General features: G+C 46.3%; 1 long non-coding RNA gene across 1 annotated transcript in view; it reads left to right on the forward strand.

The window, feature by feature from the left end:
• The window catches only part of LOC147875026 (uncharacterized), a 203,929-nt gene that overhangs the window by 184,112 nt on the left and 1,197 nt on the right, over window positions 1-18,620 (forward strand). The gene's annotated exons all lie outside the window — the stretch shown is intronic.

An 18,620-nucleotide genomic window follows, 5' to 3' on the forward strand; every position in this document is an offset into this window, starting at 1 on the left:
TGGATAACATTATCTGCAACTTTAGCAAACCGACGCCTGTCGTCGCGACGCCTATCGCCGTCACCCCAGTTGAAGAGCACCTCCCTTAGTATAACTTTGGGCACGATGGTATAAAATCGACGCCGTCCGTAACGAAGTTCTTGAAGGACGAAGTGTTAACGAAGACACCAACCTAACCTAACCTAACCTAACCTAACCTAACCTAACCTAACCTAACCTAACCGAAATGCACTTAATTGCGGCAATTACAACAGGCAAGGAGTTTGAAGCCCTTGAAATAACATTTGCGAAAAAGTTGGAACATCGACGCCGAGCATCACTACACCATCTAATGACGCAAAAGACACCGCAGATGTATTTAGACGTCACTGAAGACTATACTAGAAAAGCGACGCCGGGCGTCGCGACGCCTTTCGTCACGACGTCATGAGACCCAGCAATGTGACTCGAACGATTTGGATAACATTATCTGCAACTTTAGCAAACCGACGCCTGGCGTCGCGACGCCGAAAATTTCGACGCCCTATCATGGCGCCAATGTTATCGGAGATGAATTTAAATACCACTGAAGACGAAGTTAGAAAACCGACGCCTGGCGTCGCGACGCCTATCGCCGTCACCCCAGTTGAAGAGCACCTCCCTTGGTATAACTTTGGGCACGATGGTATAAAATCGACGCCGTCCGTAACGAAGTTCTTGAAGGACGAAGTGTTAACGAAGACGCCAACCTAACCTAACCTAACCTAACCTAACCTAACCTAACCTAACCTAACCTAACCTAACCTAACCTAACCTAACCTAACCTAACCTAACCTAACGTAACCGAAATGCACTTATTTGCGCCAATTACAACAGGCAAGGAGTTTGAAGCCCTTGAAATAACATTTGCGAAAGAGTTGGAACATCGACGCCGAGCATCACTACACCATCTAATGACGCAAAAGACACCGCAGATGTATTTAGACGTCAATGAAGACTATACTAGAAAAGCGACATCGGGCGTCGCGACGCCTTTCGTCACGACGTCATGAGACCCAGCAATGTGACTCGAACGATTTGGATAACATTATCTGCAACTTTAGCAAACCGACGCCTGTCGTCGCGACGCCTATCGCCGTCACCCCAGTTGAAGAGCACCTCCCTTAGTATAACTTTGGGCACGATGGTATAAAATCGACGCCGTCCGTAACGAAGTTCTTGAAGGACGAAGTGTTAACGAAGACACCAACCTAACCTAACCTAACCTAACCTAACCTAACCTAACCTAACCTAACCGAAATGCACTTAATTGCGGCAATTACAACAGGCAAGGAGTTTGAAGCCCTTGAAATAACATTTGCGAAAAAGTTGGAACATCGACGCCGAGCATCACTACACCATCTAATGACGCAAAAGACACCGCAGATGTATTTAGACGTCACTGAAGACTATACTAGAAAAGCGACGCCGGGCGTCGCGACGCCTTTCGTCACGACGTCATGAGACCCAGCAATGTGACTCGAACGATTTGGATAACATTATCTGCAACTTTAGCAAACCGACGCCTGGCGTCGCGACGCCGAAAATTTCGACGCCCTATCATGGCGCCAATGTTATCGGAGATGAATTTAAATACCACTGAAGACGAAGTTAGAAAACCGACGCCTGGCGTCGCGACGCCTATCGCCGTCACCCCAGTTGAAGAGCACCTCCCTTGGTATAACTTTGGGCACGATGGTATAAAATCGACGCCGTCCGTAACGAAGTTCTTGAAGGACGAAGTGTTAACGAAGACGCCAACCTAACCTAACCTAACCTAACCTAACCTAACCTAACCTAACCTAACCTAACTTAACCTAACCTAACCTAACCTAACCTAACCTAACCTAACCTAACCTAACCTAACCTAACCTAACTTAACCTAACCTAACCTAACCTAACCTAACCTAACCTAACCTAACCTAACCTAACCTAACCTAACCTAACTTAACCTAACCTAACCTAACCTAACCTAACCTAACCTAACGTAACCGAAATGCACTTAATTGCGCCAATTACAACAGGCAAGGAGTTTGAAGCCCTTGAAATAACATTTGCGAAAGAGTTGGAACTTCGACGCCGAGCATCACTACACCATCTAATGACGCAAAAGACACCGCAGATGTATTTAGACGTCAATGAAGACTATACTAGAAAAGCGACATCGGGCGTCGCGACGCCTTTCGTCACGACGTCATGAGACCCAGCAATGTGACTCGAACGATTTGGATAACATTATCTGCAACTTTAGCAAACCGACGCCTGTCGTCGCGACGCCTATCGCCGTCACCCCAGTTGAAGAGCACCTCCCTTAGTATAACTTTGGGCACGATGGTATAAAATCGACGCCGTCCGTAACGAAGTTCTTGAAGGACGAAGTGTTAACGAAGACACCAACCTAACCTAACCTAACCTAACCTAACCTAACCTAACCTAACCTAACCGAAATGCACTTAATTGCGGCAATTACAACAGGCAAGGAGTTTGAAGCCCTTGAAATAACATTTGCGAAAAAGTTGGAACATCGACGCCGAGCATCACTACACCATCTAATGACGCAAAAGACACCGCAGATGTATTTAGACGTCACTGAAGACTATACTAGAAAAGCGACGCCGGGCGTCGCGACGCCTTTCGTCACGACGTCATGAGACCCAGCAATGTGACTCGAACGATTTGGATAACATTATCTGCAACTTTAGCAAACCGACGCCTGGCGTCGCGACGCCGAAAATTTCGACGCCCTATCATGGCGCCAATGTTATCGGAGATGAATTTAAATACCACTGAAGACGAAGTTAGAAAACCGACGCCTGGCGTCGCGACGCCTATCGCCGTCACCCCAGTTGAAGAGCACCTCCCTTGGTATAACTTTGGGCACGATGGTATAAAATCGACGCCGTCCGTAACGAAGTTCTTGAAGGACGAAGTGTTAACGAAGACGCCAACCTAACCTAACCTAACCTAACCTAACCTAACCTAACCTAACCTAACCTAACCTAACCTAACCTAACCTAACCTAACCTAACCTAACCTAACCTAAACTAACCTAACCTAACCTAACCTAACTTAACCTAACCTAACCTAACCTAACCTAACCTAACCTAACCTAACCTAACCTAACCTAACCTAACTTAACCTAACCTAACCTAACCTAACCTAACCTAACCTAACCTAACCTAACGTAACCGAACATGCACTTAACTGCGCCAATTACAACACGCAAGGAATTTGAAGCCCTTGAAATAACATTTGGGAAAGAGTTGGAAAATCGACGCCGAGCATCACTACACCATCTAATGACGCAAAAGACACCGCAGATGTATTTAGACGTCACTTAATTTAAGAGTAGGAAAGAGACGCCGGGCGTCGCGACGCCTTTCGTCACGACGTCATGAGACCCAGCAATGTGACTCGAACGATTTGGATAACATTATCTGCAACTTTAGCAAACCGACGCCTGGCGTCGCGACGCCGAAAATTTCGACGCCCTATCATGGCGCCAATGTTATCGGAGATGAATTTAAATACCACTGAAGACGAAGTTAGAAAACCGACGCCTGGCGTCGCGACGCCTATCGCCGTCACCCCAGTTGAAGAGCACCTCCCTTGGTATAACTTTGGGCACGATGGTATAAAATCGACGCCGTCCGTAACGAAGTTCTTGAAGGACGAAGTGTTAACGAAGACGCCAACCTAACCTAACCTAACCTAACCTAACCTAACTTAACCTAACCTAACCTAACCTAACCTAACCTAACCTAACCTAACCTAACCTAACCTAACCTAACCTAACCTAACTTAACCTAACCTAACCTAACCTAACCTAACCTAACCAAACCTAACCTAACCTAACCTAACCAAACCTAACCTAACCTAACCTAACCTAACCTAACCTAACGTAACCGAAATGCACTTAATTGCGCCAATTACAACAGGCAAGGAGTTTGAAGCCCTTGAAATAACATTTGCGAAAGAGTTGGAACATCGACGCCGAGCATCACTACACCATCTAATGACGCAAAAGACACCGCAGATGTATTTAGACGTCAATGAAGACTATACTAGAAAAGCGACATCGGGCGTCGCGACGCCTTTCGTCACGACGTCATGAGACCCAGCAATGTGACTCGAACGATTTGGATAACATTATTTGCAACTTTAGCAAACCGACGCCTGTCGTCGCGACGCCTATCGCCGTCACCCCAGTTGAAGAGCACCTCCCTTAGTATAACTTTGGGCACGATGGTATAAAATCGACGCCGTCCGTAACGAAGTTCTTGAAGGACGAAGTGTTAACGAAGACACCAACCTAACCTAACCTAACCTAACCTAACCTAACCTAACCGAAATGCACTTAATTGCGGCAATTACAACAGGCAAGGAGTTTGAAGCCCTTGAAATAACATTTGCGAAAAAGTTGGAACATCGACGCCGAGCATCACTACACCATCTAATGACGCAAAAGACACCGCAGATGTATTTAGACGTCACTGAAGACTATACTAGAAAAGCGACGCCGGGCGTCGCGACGCCTTTCGTCACGACGTCATGAGACCCAGCAATGTGACTCGAACGATTTGGATAACATTATCTGCAACTTTAGCAAACCGACGCCTGGCGTCGCGACGCCGAAAATTTCGACGCCCTATCATGGCGCCAATGTTATCGGAGATGAATTTAAATACCACTGAATACGAAGTTAGAAAACCGACGCCTGGCGTCGCGACGCCTATCGCCGTCACCCCAGTTGAAGAGCACCTCCCTTGGTATAACTTTGGGCACGATGGTATAAAATCGACGCCGTCCGTAACGAAGTTCTTGAAGGACGAAGTGTTAACGAAGACGCCAACCTAACCTAACCTAACCTAACCTAACCTAACCTAACCTAACCTAACTTAACCTAACCTAACCTAACCTAACCTAACCTAACCTAACCTAACTTAACCTAACCTAACCTAACCTAACCTAACCTAACCTAACCTAACCTAACCTAACCTAACCTAACTTAACCTAACCTAACCTAACCTAACCTAACCTAACCTAACCGAAATGCACTTAATTGCGGCAATTACAACAGGCAAGGAGTTTGAAGCCCTTGAAATAACATTTGCGAAAAAGTTGGAACATCGACGCCGAGCATCACTACACCATCTAATGATGCAAAAGACACCGCAGATGTATTTAGACGTCACTGAAGACTATACTAGAAAAGCGACGCCGGGCGTCGCGACGTCATGAGACCCAGCAATGTGACTCGAACGATTTGGATAACATTATCTGCAACTTTAGCAAACCGACGCCTGGCGTCGCGACGCCGAAAATTTCGACGCCCTATCATGGCGCCAATGTTATCGGAGATGAATTTAAATACCACTGAAGAAGAAGTTAGAAAACCGACGCCTGGCGTCGCGACGCCTATCGCCGTCACCCCAGTTGAAGAGCACCTCCCTTGGTATAACTTTGGTCACGATGGTATAAAATCGACGCCGTCCGTAACGAAGTTCTTGAAGGACGAAGTGTTAACGAAGACGCCAACCTAACCTAACCTAACCTAACCTAACTTAACCTAACCTAACCTAACCTAACCTAACCTAACCTAACCTAACCTAACCTAACGTAACCGAACATGCACTTAACTGCGCCAATTACAACACGCAAGGAATTTGAAGCCCTTGAAATAACATTTGGGAAAGAGTTGGAAAATCGACGCCGAGCATCACTACACCATCTAATGACGCAAAAGACACCGCAGATGTATTTAGACGTCACTTAATTTAAGAGTAGGAAAGAGACGCCGGGCGTCGCGACGCCTTTCGTCACGACGTCATGAGACCCAGCAATGTGACTCGAACGATTTGGATAACATTATCTGCAACTTTAGAAAACCGACGCCTGGCGTCGCGACGCCGAAAATTTCGACGCCCTATCATGGCGCCAATGTTATCGGAGATGAATTTAAATACCACTGAAGACGAAGTTAGAAAACCGACGCCTGGCGTCGCGACGCCTATCGCCGTCACCCCAGTTGAAGAGCACCTCCCTTGGTATAACTTTGGGCACGATGGTATAAAATCGACGCCGTCCGTAACGAAGTTCTTGAAGGACGAAGTGTTAACGAAGACGCCAACCTAACCTAACCTAACCTAACCTAACCTAACCTAACCTAACCTAACTTAACCTAACCTAACCTAACCTAACCTAACCTAACCTAACATAACCTAACCTAACCTAACCTAACCTAACCTAACCTAACCTACCCGAAATGCACTTAATTGCGGCAATTACAACAGGCAAGGAGTTTGAAGCCCTTGAAATAACATTTGCGAAAAAGTTGGAACATCGACGCCGAGCATCACTACACCATCTAATGACGCAAAAGACACCGCAGATGTATTTAGACGTCACTGAAGACTATACTAGAAAAGCGACGCCGGGCGTCGCGACGCCTTTCGTCACGACGTCATGAGACCCAGCAATGTGACTCGAACGATTTGGATAACATTATCTGCAACTTTAGCAAACCGACGCCTGGCGTCGCGACGCCTATCGCCGTCACCCCAGTTGAAGAGCACCTCCCTTAGTATAACTTTGGGCACGATGGTATAAAATCGACGCCGTCCGTAACGAAGTTCTTGAAGGACGAAGTGTTAACGAAGACACCAACCTAACCTAACCTAACCTAACCTAACCTAACCTAACCTAACCGAAATGCACTTAATTGCGGCAATTACAACAGGCAAGGAGTTTGAAGCCCTTGAAATAACATTTGCGAAAAAGTTGGAACATCGACGCCGAGCATCACTACACCATCTAATGACGCAAAAGACACCGCAGATGTATTTAGACGTCACTGAAGACTATACTAGAAAAGCGACGCCGGGCGTCGCGACGCCTTTCGTCACGACGTCATGAGACCCAGCAATGTGACTCGAACGATTTGGATAACATTATCTGCAACTTTAGCAAACCGACGCCTGGCGTCGCGACGCCGAAAATTTCGACGCCCTATCATGGCGCCAATGTTATCGGAGATAAATTTAAATACCACTGAAGACGAAGTTAGAAAACCGACGCCTGGCGTCGCGACGCCTATCGCCGTCACCCCAGTTGAAGAGCACCTCCCTTGGTATAACTTTGGGCACGATGGTATAAAATCGACGCCGTCCGTAACGAAGTTCTTGAAGGACGAAGTGTTAACGAAGACGCCAACCTAACCTAACCTAACCTAACCTAACCTAACCTAACTTAACCTAACCTAACCTAACCTAACCTAACCTAACCTAACCTAACCTAACCTAACGTAACCGAACATGCACTTAACTGCGCCAATTACAACACGCAAGGAATTTGAAGCCCTTGAAATAACATTTGGGAAAGAGTTGGAAAATCGACGCCGAGCATCACTACACCATCTAATGACGCAAAAGACACCGCAGATGTATTTAGACGTCAATGAAGACTATACTAGATAAGCGACATCGGGCGTCGGGACGCCTTTCGTCACGACGTCATGAGACCCAGCAATGTGACTCGAACGATTTGGATAACATTATCTGCAACTTTAGCAAACCGACGCCTGTCGTCGCGACGCCTATCGCCGTCACCCCAGTTGAAGAGCACCTCCCTTAGTATAACTTTGGGCACGATGGTATAAAATCGACGCCGTCCGTAACGAAGTTCTTGAAGGACGAAGTGTTAACGAAGACACCAACCTAACCTAACCTAACCTAACCTAACCTAACCTAACCTAACCTAACCTAACCGAAATGCACTTAATTGCGGCAATTACAACAGGCAAGGAGTTTGAAGCCCTTGAAATAACATTTGCGAAAAAGTTGGAACATCGACGCCGAGCATCACTACACCATCTAATGACGCAAAAGACACCGCAGATGTATTTAGACGTCACTTAATTTAAGAGTAGGAAAGCGACGCCGGGCGTCGCGACGCCTTTCGTCACGACGTCATGACACCCAGCAATGTGACTCGAACGATTTGGATAACATTATCTGCAACTTTAGCAAACCGACGCCTGGCGTCGCGACGCCGAAAATTTCGACGCCCTATCATGGCGCCAATGTTATCGGAGATGAATTTAAATACCACTGAAGACGAAGTTAGAAAACCGACGCCTGGCGTCGCGACGCCTATCGCCGTCACCTCAGTTGAAGAGCACCTCAATTGGTATAACTTTGGGCACGATGGTATAAAATCGACGCCGTCCGTAACGAAGTTCTTGAAGGACGAAGTGTTAACGAAGACGCCAACCTAACCTAACCTAACCTAACCTAACCTAACCTAACCTAACCTAACGTAACCGAAATGCACTTAATTGCGCCAATTACAACAGGCAAGGAGTTTGAAGCCCTTGAAATAACATTTGCGAAAGAGTTGGAACATCGACGCCGAGCATCACTACACCATCTAATGACGCAAAAGACACCGCAGATGTATTTAGACGTCAATGAAGACTATACTAGAAAAGCGACATCGGGCGTCGCGACGCCTTTCGTCACGACGTCATGAGACCCAGCAATGTGACTCGAACGATTTGGATAACATTATCTGCAACTTTAGCAAACCGACGCCTGGCGTCGCGACGCCTATCGCCGTCACCCCAGTTGAAGAGCACCTCCCTTAGTATAACTTTGGGCACGATGGTATAAAATCGACGCCGTCCGTAACGAAGTTCTTGAAGGACGAAGTGTTAACGAAGACACCAACCTAACCTAACCTAACCTAACCTAACCTAACCGAAATGCACTTAATTGCGGCAATTACAACAGGCAAGGAGTTTGAAGCCCTTGAAATAACATTTGCGAAAAAGTTGGAACATCGACGCCGAGCATCACTACACCATCTAATGACGCAAAAGACACCGCAGATGTATTTAGACGTCACTGAAGACTATACTAGAAAAGCGACGCCGGGCGTCGCGACGCCTTTCGTCACGACGTCATGAGACCCAGCAATGTGACTCGAACGATTTGGATAACATTATCTGCAACTTTAGCAAACCGACGCCTGGCGTCGCGACGCCGAAAATTTCGACGCCCTATCATGGCGCCAATGTTATCGGAGATGAATTTAAATACCACTGAAGACGAAGTTAGAAAACCGACGCCTGGCGTCGCGACGCCTATCGCCGTCACCCCAGTTGAAGAGCACCTCCCTTGGTATAACTTTGGGCACGATGGTATAAAATCGACGCCGTCCGTAACGAAGTTCTTGAAGGACGAAGTGTTAACGAAGACGCCAACCTAACCTAACCTAACCTAACCTAACCTAACCTAACCTAACCTAACTTAACCTAACCTAACCTAACCTAACCTAACCTAACCTAACCTAACTTAACCTAACCTAACCTAACCTAACCCAACCTAACCCAACCTAACCTAACCTAACCTAACTTAACCTAACCTAACCTAACCTAACCTAACCTAACCTAACCTAACCTAACCGAAATGCACTTAATTGCGGCAATTACAACAGGCAAGGAGTTTGAAACCCTTGCAATAACATTTGCGAAAAAGTTGGAACATCGACGCCGAGCATCACTACACCATCTAATGATGCAAAAGACACCGCAGATGTATTTAGACGTCACTGAAGACTACTAGAAAAGCGACGCCGGGCGTCGCGACGTCATGAGACCCAGCAATGTGACTCGAACGATTTGGATAACATTATCTGCAACTTTAGCAAACCGACGCCTGGCGTCGCGACGCCGAAAATTTCGACGCCCTATCATGGCGCCAATGTTATCGGAGATGAATTTAAATACCACTGAAGAAGAAGTTAGAAAACCGACGCCTGGCGTCGCGACGCCTATCGCCGTCACCCCAGTTGAAGAGCACCTCCCTTGGTATAACTTTGGTCACGATGGTATAAAATCGACGCCGTCCGTAACGAAGTTCTTGAAGGACGAAGTGTTTACGAAGACGCCAACCTAACCTAACCTAACCTAACCTAACCTAACCTAACTTAACCTAACCTAACCTAACCTAACCTAACCTAACCTAACCTAACGTAACCGAACATGCACTTAACTGCGCCAATTACAACACGCAAGGAATTTGAAGCCCTTGAAATAACATTTGGGAAAGAGTTGGAAAATCGACGCCGAGCATCACTACACCATCTAATGACGCAAAAGACACCGCAGATGTATTTAGACGTCACTTAATTTAAGAGTAGGAAAGAGACGCCGGGCGTCGCGACGCCTTTCGTCACGACGTCATGAGACCCAGCAATGTGACTCGAACGATTTGGATAACATTATCTGCAACTTTAGAAAACCGACGCCTGGCGTCGCGACGCCGAAAATTTCGACGCCCTATCATGGCGCCAATGTTATCGGAGATGAATTTAAATACCACTGAAGACGAAGTTAGAAAACCGACGCCTGGCGTCGCGACGCCTATCGCCGTCACCCCAGTTGAAGAGCACCTCCCTTGGTATAACTTTGGGCACGATGGTATAAAATCGACGCCGTCCGTAACGAAGTTCTTGAAGGACGAAGTGTTAACGAAGACGCCAACCTAACCTAACCTAACCTAACCTAACCTAACCTAACCTAACCTAACTTAACCTAACCTAACCTAACCTAACCTAACCTAACCTAACATAACCTAACCTAACCTAACCTAACCTAACCTAACCTAACCTAACCTAACCTACCCGAAATGCACTTAATTGCGGCAATTACAACAGGCAAGGAGTTTGAAGCCCTTGAAATAACATTTGCGAAAAAGTTGAAACATCGACGCCGAGCATCACTACACCATCTAATGACGCAAAAGACACCGCAGATGTATTTAGACGTCACTGAAGACTATACCAGAAAAGCGACGCCGGGCGTCGCGACGCCTTTCGTCACGACGTCATGAGACCCAGCAATGTGACTCGAACGATTTGGATAACATTATCTGCAACTTTAGCAAACCGACGCCTGGCGTCGCGACGCCGAAAATTTCGACGCCCTATCATGGCGCCAATGTTATCGGAGATGAATTTAAATACCACTGAAGACGAAGTTAGAAAACCGACGCCTGGCGTCGCGACGCCTATCGCCGTCACCCCAGTTGAAGAGCACCTCCCTTGGTATAACTTTGGGCACGATGGTATAAAATCGACGCCGTCCGTAACGAAGTTCTTGAAGGACGAAGTGTTAACGAAGACGCCAACCTAACCTAACCTAACCTAACCTAACCTAACCTAACCTAACCTAACCTAACCTAACCGAAATGCACTTAATTGCGCCAATTACAACAGGCAAGGAGTTTGAAGCCCTTGAAATAACATTTGCGAAAGAGTTGGAACATCGACGCCGAGCATCACTACACCATCTAATGACGCAAAAGACACCGCAGATGTATTTAGACGTCAATGAAGACTATACTAGATAAGCGACATCGGGCGTCGGGACGCCTTTCGTCACGACGTCATGAGACCCAGCAATGTGACTCGAACGATTTGGATAACATTATCTGCAACTTTAGCAAACCGACGCCTGTCGTCGCGACGCCTATCGCCGTCACCCCAGTTGAAGAGCACCTCCCTTAGTATAACTTTGGGCACGATGGTATAAAATCGACGCCGTCCGTAACGAAGTTCTTGAAGGACGAAGTGTTAACGAAGACACCAACCTAACCTAACCTAACCTAACCTAACCTAACCTAACCTAACCTAACCTAACCGAAATGCACTTAATTGCGGCAATTACAACAGGCAAGGAGTTTGAAGCCCTTGAAATAACATTTGCGAAAAAGTTGGAACATCGACGCCGAGCATCACTACACCATCTAATGACGCAAAAGACACCGCAGATGTATTTAGACGTCACTTAATTTAAGAGTAGGAAAGCGACGCCGGGCGTCGCGACGCCTTTCGTCACGACGTCATGAGACCCAGCAATGTGACTCGAACGATTTGGATAACATTATCTGCAACTTTAGCAAACCGACGCCTGGCGTCGCGACGCCGAAAATTTCGACGCCCTATCATGGCGCCAATGTTATCGGAGATGAATTTAAATACCACTGAAGACGAAGTTAGAAAACCGACGCCTGGCGTCGCGACGCCTATCGCCGTCACCCCAGTTGAAGAGCACCTCAATTGGTATAACTTTGGGCACGATGGTATAAAATCGACGCCGTCCGTAACGAAGTTCTTGAAGGACGAAGTGTTAACGAAGACGCCAACCTAACCTAACCTAACCTAACCTAACCTAACCTAACCTAACCTAACGTAACCGAAATGCACTTAATTGCGCCAATTACAACAGGCAAGGAGTTTGAAGCCCTTGAAATAACATTTGCGAAAGAGTTGGAACATCGACGCCGAGCATCACTACACCATCTAATGACGCAAAAGACACCGCAGATGTATTTAGACGTCAATGAAGACTATACTAGAAAAGCGACATCGGGCGTCGCGACGCCTTTCGTCACGACGTCATGAGACCCAGCAATGTGACTCGAACGATTTGGATAACATTATCTGCAACTTTAGCAAACCGACGCCTGGCGTCGCGACGCCTATCGCCGTCACCCCAGTTGAAGAGCACCTCCCTTAGTATAACTTTGGGCACGATGGTATAAAATCGACGCCGTCCGTAACGAAGTTCTTGAAGGACGAAGTGTTAACGAAGACACCAACCTAACCTAACCTAACCTAACCTAACCTAACCGAAATGCACTTAATTGCGGCAATTACAACAGGCAAGGAGTTTGAAGCCCTTGAAATAACATTTGCGAAAAAGTTGGAACATCGACGCCGAGCATCACTACACCATCTAATGACGCAAAAGACACCGCAGATGTATTTAGACGTCACTGAAGACTATACTAGAAAAGCGACGCCGGGCGTCGCGACGCCTTTCGTCACGACGTCATGAGACCCAGCAATGTGACTCGAACGATTTGGATAACATTATCTGCAACTTTAGCAAACCGACGCCTGGCGTCGCGACGCCGAAAATTTCGACGCCCTATCATGGCGCCAATGTTATCGGAGATGAATTTTAATACCACTGAAGACGAAGTTAGAAAACCGACGCCTGGCGTCGCGACGCCTATCGCCGTCACCCCAGTTGAAGAGCACCTCCCTTGGTATAACTTTGGGCACGATGGTATAAAATCGACGCCGTCCGTAACGAAGTTCTTGAAGGACGAAGTGTTAACGAAGACGCCAACCTAACCTAACCTAACCTAACCTAACCTAACCTAACCTAACTTAACCTAACCTAACCTAACCTAACCTAACCTAACCTAACCTAACTTAACCTAACCTAACCTAACCTAACCTAACCTAACCTAACCGAAATGCACTTAATTGCGGCAATTACAACAGGCAAGGAGTTTGAAGCCCTTGAAATAACATTTGCGAAAAAGTTGGAACATCGACGCCGAGCATCACTACACCATCTAATGATGCAAAAGACACCGCAGATGTATTTAGACGTCACTGAAGACTATACTAGAAAAGCGACGCCGGGCGTCGCGACGCCTTTCGTCACGACGTCATGAGACCCAGCAATGTGACTCGAACGATTTGGATAACATTATCTGCAACTTTAGCAAACCGACGCCTGGCGTCGCGACGCCGAAAATTTCGACGCCCTATCATGGCGCCAATGTTATCGGAGATGAATTTAAATACCACTGAAGACGAAGTTAGAAAACCGACGCCTGGCGTCGCGACGCCTATCGCCGTCACCCCAGTTGAAGAGCACCTCCCTTGCTATAACTTTGGGCACGATGGTATAAAATCGACGCCGTCCGTAACGAAGTTCTTGAAGGACGAAGTGTTAACGAAGACGCCAACCTAACCTAACCTAACCTAACCTAACCTAACCTAACTTAACCTAACCTAACCTAACCTAACCTAACCTAACCTAACCTAACCTAACGTAACCGAACATGCACTTAACTGCGCCAATTACAACACGCAAGGTATTTGAAGCCCTTGAAATAACATTTGGGAAAGAGTTGGAAAATCGACGCCGAGCATCACTACACCATCTAATGACGCAAAAGACACCGCAGATGTATTTAGACGTCACTTAATTTAAGAGTAGGAAAGCGACGCCGGGCGTCGCGACGCCTTTCGTCACGACGTCATGAGACCCAGCAATGTGACTCGAACGATTTGGATGACATTGGTTACAACTTTAGCAAATGACGCCGAACATTGCGACGCCCTATCTTGGCGCCACTTTAAATAATATCTATGTGACCACGAATATGGATCTGCACTCTTATAAAGATTAAATTAGGTTAGTTTTTATATTTTGAGTGAATTTTTAAAGAAATGCCAAAGGATCTTTTAAAGGGCCGAAATATGTAGTGTAAGTGATTAGAATATATTTGAATCGCTTGCTAATTCTCAGTTCAAATTTATTTGTCTTCCCGTCTGATTTCTAAGAACCTGACAATTAAAGTATACAACACAATAATTTTGCCTGTTGTTTTGTATGGGTGCTAAACATGGTCTCTTACTCAGAGAGAGGAACACAGATTGCAGGTGTATGAGAATCGGGTGTTGAGGAGTATATTTGTGTCTAGGAGAGAAGACGATGTGGCGTGGAGAAAACTGCTTAATGATGAGCTTAAAAATCTGTACTCCTCCCCCAATATTGTCAGGGTGATTAAGTCTAGAAGAATGAGATGGGCAGGGCATGCAGAGCGCATGGATGCGACAACAGGTGTTCACCGAGTATTGGTTCGGAAGCCTGAGGGGAAGAGATCTCTGGGGAGACTTAGACGTAGATGGGAGGATAATCTCAGGCGGGATCTATGGGAGATAGGAGTTGAAGGAGCCTGGATTTTGTTGGCCCAGGACAGGGTCCGGTGGAGGGCTTTGGTTAGTTCGGTGATGAACATTCGAGTTCTGTAAGCCATCTGGTTGGTTGGGTCCACTATTTGGGAAGCCTGAGGGGAAGAGACCTCTGGGGAGACCTAGACGTAGATGGGAGGATAATCTGAGGCGGGATCAGTGGGAGATAGGAGTCGAATGAGACTGGATTTTGTTGGCCCAGGACAGGGTCCGGTGGAGGGCTTTGGTTAGTTCGGTGATGAACCTTTGAGTTCCGTAGGCCATCTGGTTGGTTGGGTCCACTATTTGGGAAGCCTGAGGGGAAGAGGCCTCTGGGGAGACCTAGACGTAGATGGGAGGATAATCTCAGGCGGGATCTATGGGAGATAGGAGTTGAAGGAGACTGGATTTTGTTGGCCCAGGACAGGGTCCGGTGGAGGGCTTTGGTTAGTTCGGTGATGAACCTTTGAGTTCCGTAAGCCATCTGGTTGGTTGGGTCCACTATTTGGGAAGCCTGAGGGGAAGAAACCTCTGGGGAGACCTAGACGTAGATGGGAGGTTAATCTCAGGCGGGATCTATGGGAGATAGGAGTCGAAGGAGACTGGATTTTGTTGGCCCAGGACAGGGTCCGGTGGAGGGCTTTGGTTAGTTCGGTGATGAACCTTTGGGTTCTGTAAGCCATCTGGTTGGTTGGGTCCACTATTTGGGAAGCCTGAGGGGAAGAGACCTCTGGGGAGACCTAGACGTAGATGGGAGGATAATCTGAGGCGGGATCAGTGGGAGATAGGAGTCGAAGGAGACTGGATTTTGTTGGCCCAGGACAGGGTCCGGTGAAGGGCTTTGGTTAGTTCGGTGATGAACCTTTGAGTTCCGTAAGCCATCTGGTTGGTTGGGTCCACTATTTGGGAAGCCTGAGGGGAAGAGGCCTCTGGGGAGACCTAGACGTAGATGGGAGGATAATCTCAGGCGGGATCTATGGGAGATAGGAGTTGAAGGAGACTGGATTTTGTTGGCCCAGGACAGGGTCCGGTGGAGGGCTTTGGTTAGTTCGGTGATGAACTTTTGAGTTCCGTAAGCCATCTGGTTGGTTGGGTCCACTATTTGGGAAGCCTGAGGGGAAGAAACCTCTGGGGAGACCTAGACGTAGATGGGAGGATAATCTCAGGCGGGATCTATGGGAGATAGGAGTCGAAGGAGACTGGATTTTGTTGGCCCAGGTCACGGTCCGGTGGAGTGCATTTGTTAATTCGGTGATGAAGTTTCGTGTTCCATAAGCCATCTAGTTAGATAGTTACTTAGTTTAGTTGTTAGAACCTGCTTATAGTTGTTTGCCGTCACAGTGGTCGCGTGGTCTGAGGCGTGTGCCTTGTGCCGCTTGGACACAGGGACCGTGGGTTCAAATCCCACTCAAGCCATGGAAGTTTGTCCGCGTTTTTTGTGTTGTGCTGTCCTGTGTACAGGTAGAGGCCTTGCGTCGGGCCGATCCCTCGTCTAAGGAGTCCTACCGAATGTCTAATCAGTCAAAGCCAACGATAATTGGGACCCGCAGATGCTCAAGGCACTGAAGAACGGGTCGTCCAGGTATCCTAAGAAAGTAAGTTATACGAGTTGTAGTTATTTAATTATTACGTAATTTGAACGTTTTCTCCGAGCCTATTTAAATGTCATCTGTGAATGCGAGAAAGCCCTTTCTTTCTACCCTTGTCAGTCGAAGGAGCGGGCTAAGCTTAGGAACGTTCTAGCAAAATCTTACTTTAACGAATTCGTCCAGTAGTTTCGAGAACTCTGTACAAAATACAAAATGGTTGCAAAAGAATGAAACGGGACCATATAAAATATGTCTCCCATTGATGGCGTGTGGCTGTTAATTAGTGCATGTGGTTCCCAATCTTTGTAATTTCAACATTATTTCAGATTAGAAAATAACAGGCCATTTTAAAGTGTATTAAGTAAAATTAAGGTTATTACAGGGTGCAAAATAACGGAATTAAATGGACTGATGTGATTTGAGGCGCATAATTTAGGTTCCGCTTCATGTACAGCTGATTAATTCGCTCGGCTTGTTGGCCGAATCTGTTTAATAACCCCATGGAGCTGGGAATATATTTGTTGGTGGCCTCGCCGTTTGCTTTGACTGCAGTATTAGTATATATCCAACGATGTATTTATACTGGGCTGACGGTTGTTTGTGTTTGCAATGACAAGCAACAACCTTCATTCCGCCTACCTTAATTTATTAACAAAAACACAGACTACAAACTGACATGTTACGTATATGAAATTTAAAAAAAAGGTAACTCGCATTTTTAGTATTAGTAATTCATAGCCTACGGCATCTAAGACAGTTTCTTCCAAGAAGTAAGGGTTGACGTTCAGTAAGTAATTTAATAATATTATATTAGGGCGATTAGTATAAATGTGGGTGACTTCTGGGGTGATACATTTTATGGTCTGGTAGAGATGTTGACACACGTTTCAAAGGATGACCTCTGAAACGTCGGTTCATATGTGTCGCACTACACTATACAGCATTTCAGAAAACAGGTGTCTTAATTTTAAAATTCTGTGTTGAATTCGGTGGTTCTCAGTGCACTATTACCAAATACCGGCTGAGTCTCTGTGGTAAATCATAGCAGTGCAGAATTTGAGAGGCGTTGTGCTCAGACAAGAAGTTCTATAGTTACTGTGTGGTGTGGAGGTTAACTGTTTGCACGTTTATTAGGAATATGTTTTTACGAGAGTCATCTGTAGTCAAAGTAATTCCATGGGGCAGAGCCCTGTTTGCAAAACAGTCACTGAGGTAGAGAAGATATCACCCACCTTTAACGGAACACGTACATTCATTACGGGCTACATAACAGCCACCGGTGGATGCTGTATGGAGCTATTTATATTCAGTGCATCGCCACACCAATTTATTTAAGATCCGTCTTATTACTGTTCTCCCACTTATCAGTGTCTTTGTTCGAAGTTTTATAACTCAAACTTTGTGTGCATTTATTAATTGTACGTGTTCGAAGCATATCAACATTCTTCATCTGCCTACCCTAATAAAGTGTGGTGAACAGCACGAAGTATGGAGTTCCTCATAAGGTCTGTGTAATTTCTTTAAGCTTCTGGTACTTCCTCTCTGACAGGTCTAAGTGCCCTCCTCAGTACCTTTGTCTTCAAGTGCTCTGAATCCTTGTTCTCTCAGGCTGACAAATCACGTTATATACAAATAAAACACTTGGATTAAATTAATTTGTTTGATTTAATCTGCTGACGTCCAGATAGCAAACATGAAAGTAAAATATCATGAACTGAATGTAGGAATGTAAAGTAGGAAAAAGAGAACTTTTTACTGAGAAAAATCAGGACATTTTGGAAGATAGAAAAACTTTAGAATACAGTTATTTATATAATTTTTCACATTAGTAAGTTGGCGAGACTGTTTGGACATTACCCTTAAGCTGTTTCGCTTAACTTCGCCGGTCCAGTCGGTCCATTTCTTGGAAGGTTTCGGTGCCAACTTCAATTAATCTCCTGTCCGTCTGCTGATTGTACTGAACAACACTTTGTGGGTCTGTCCATGTCGCTGCTTGCCTAGAGGGTAGGCAGCCTGCACGACTGCGATTCATTGCTGCCCGACATTTGTCAGTGCTAAAATTATTGCTATTGTCATTCTTTGGCATTGCCTTAGCCGTGTTGGTCACCCCTTTGCTTCTCCCATCTCTGGTTACATCATCCATGTCCCAGGGGGACTGCCCCCGAGGGGCTTCGTCACCCACGGGGTAAGACC

This window comes from Zootermopsis nevadensis, unplaced genomic scaffold, assembly GCF_977971745.1.
Source record: "Zootermopsis nevadensis isolate Lab colony 2312 unplaced genomic scaffold, Znev_1.0 Znev_ptg000002l, whole genome shotgun sequence".
Lineage (NCBI taxonomy): Eukaryota > Metazoa > Arthropoda > Insecta > Blattodea > Termopsidae > Zootermopsis > Zootermopsis nevadensis.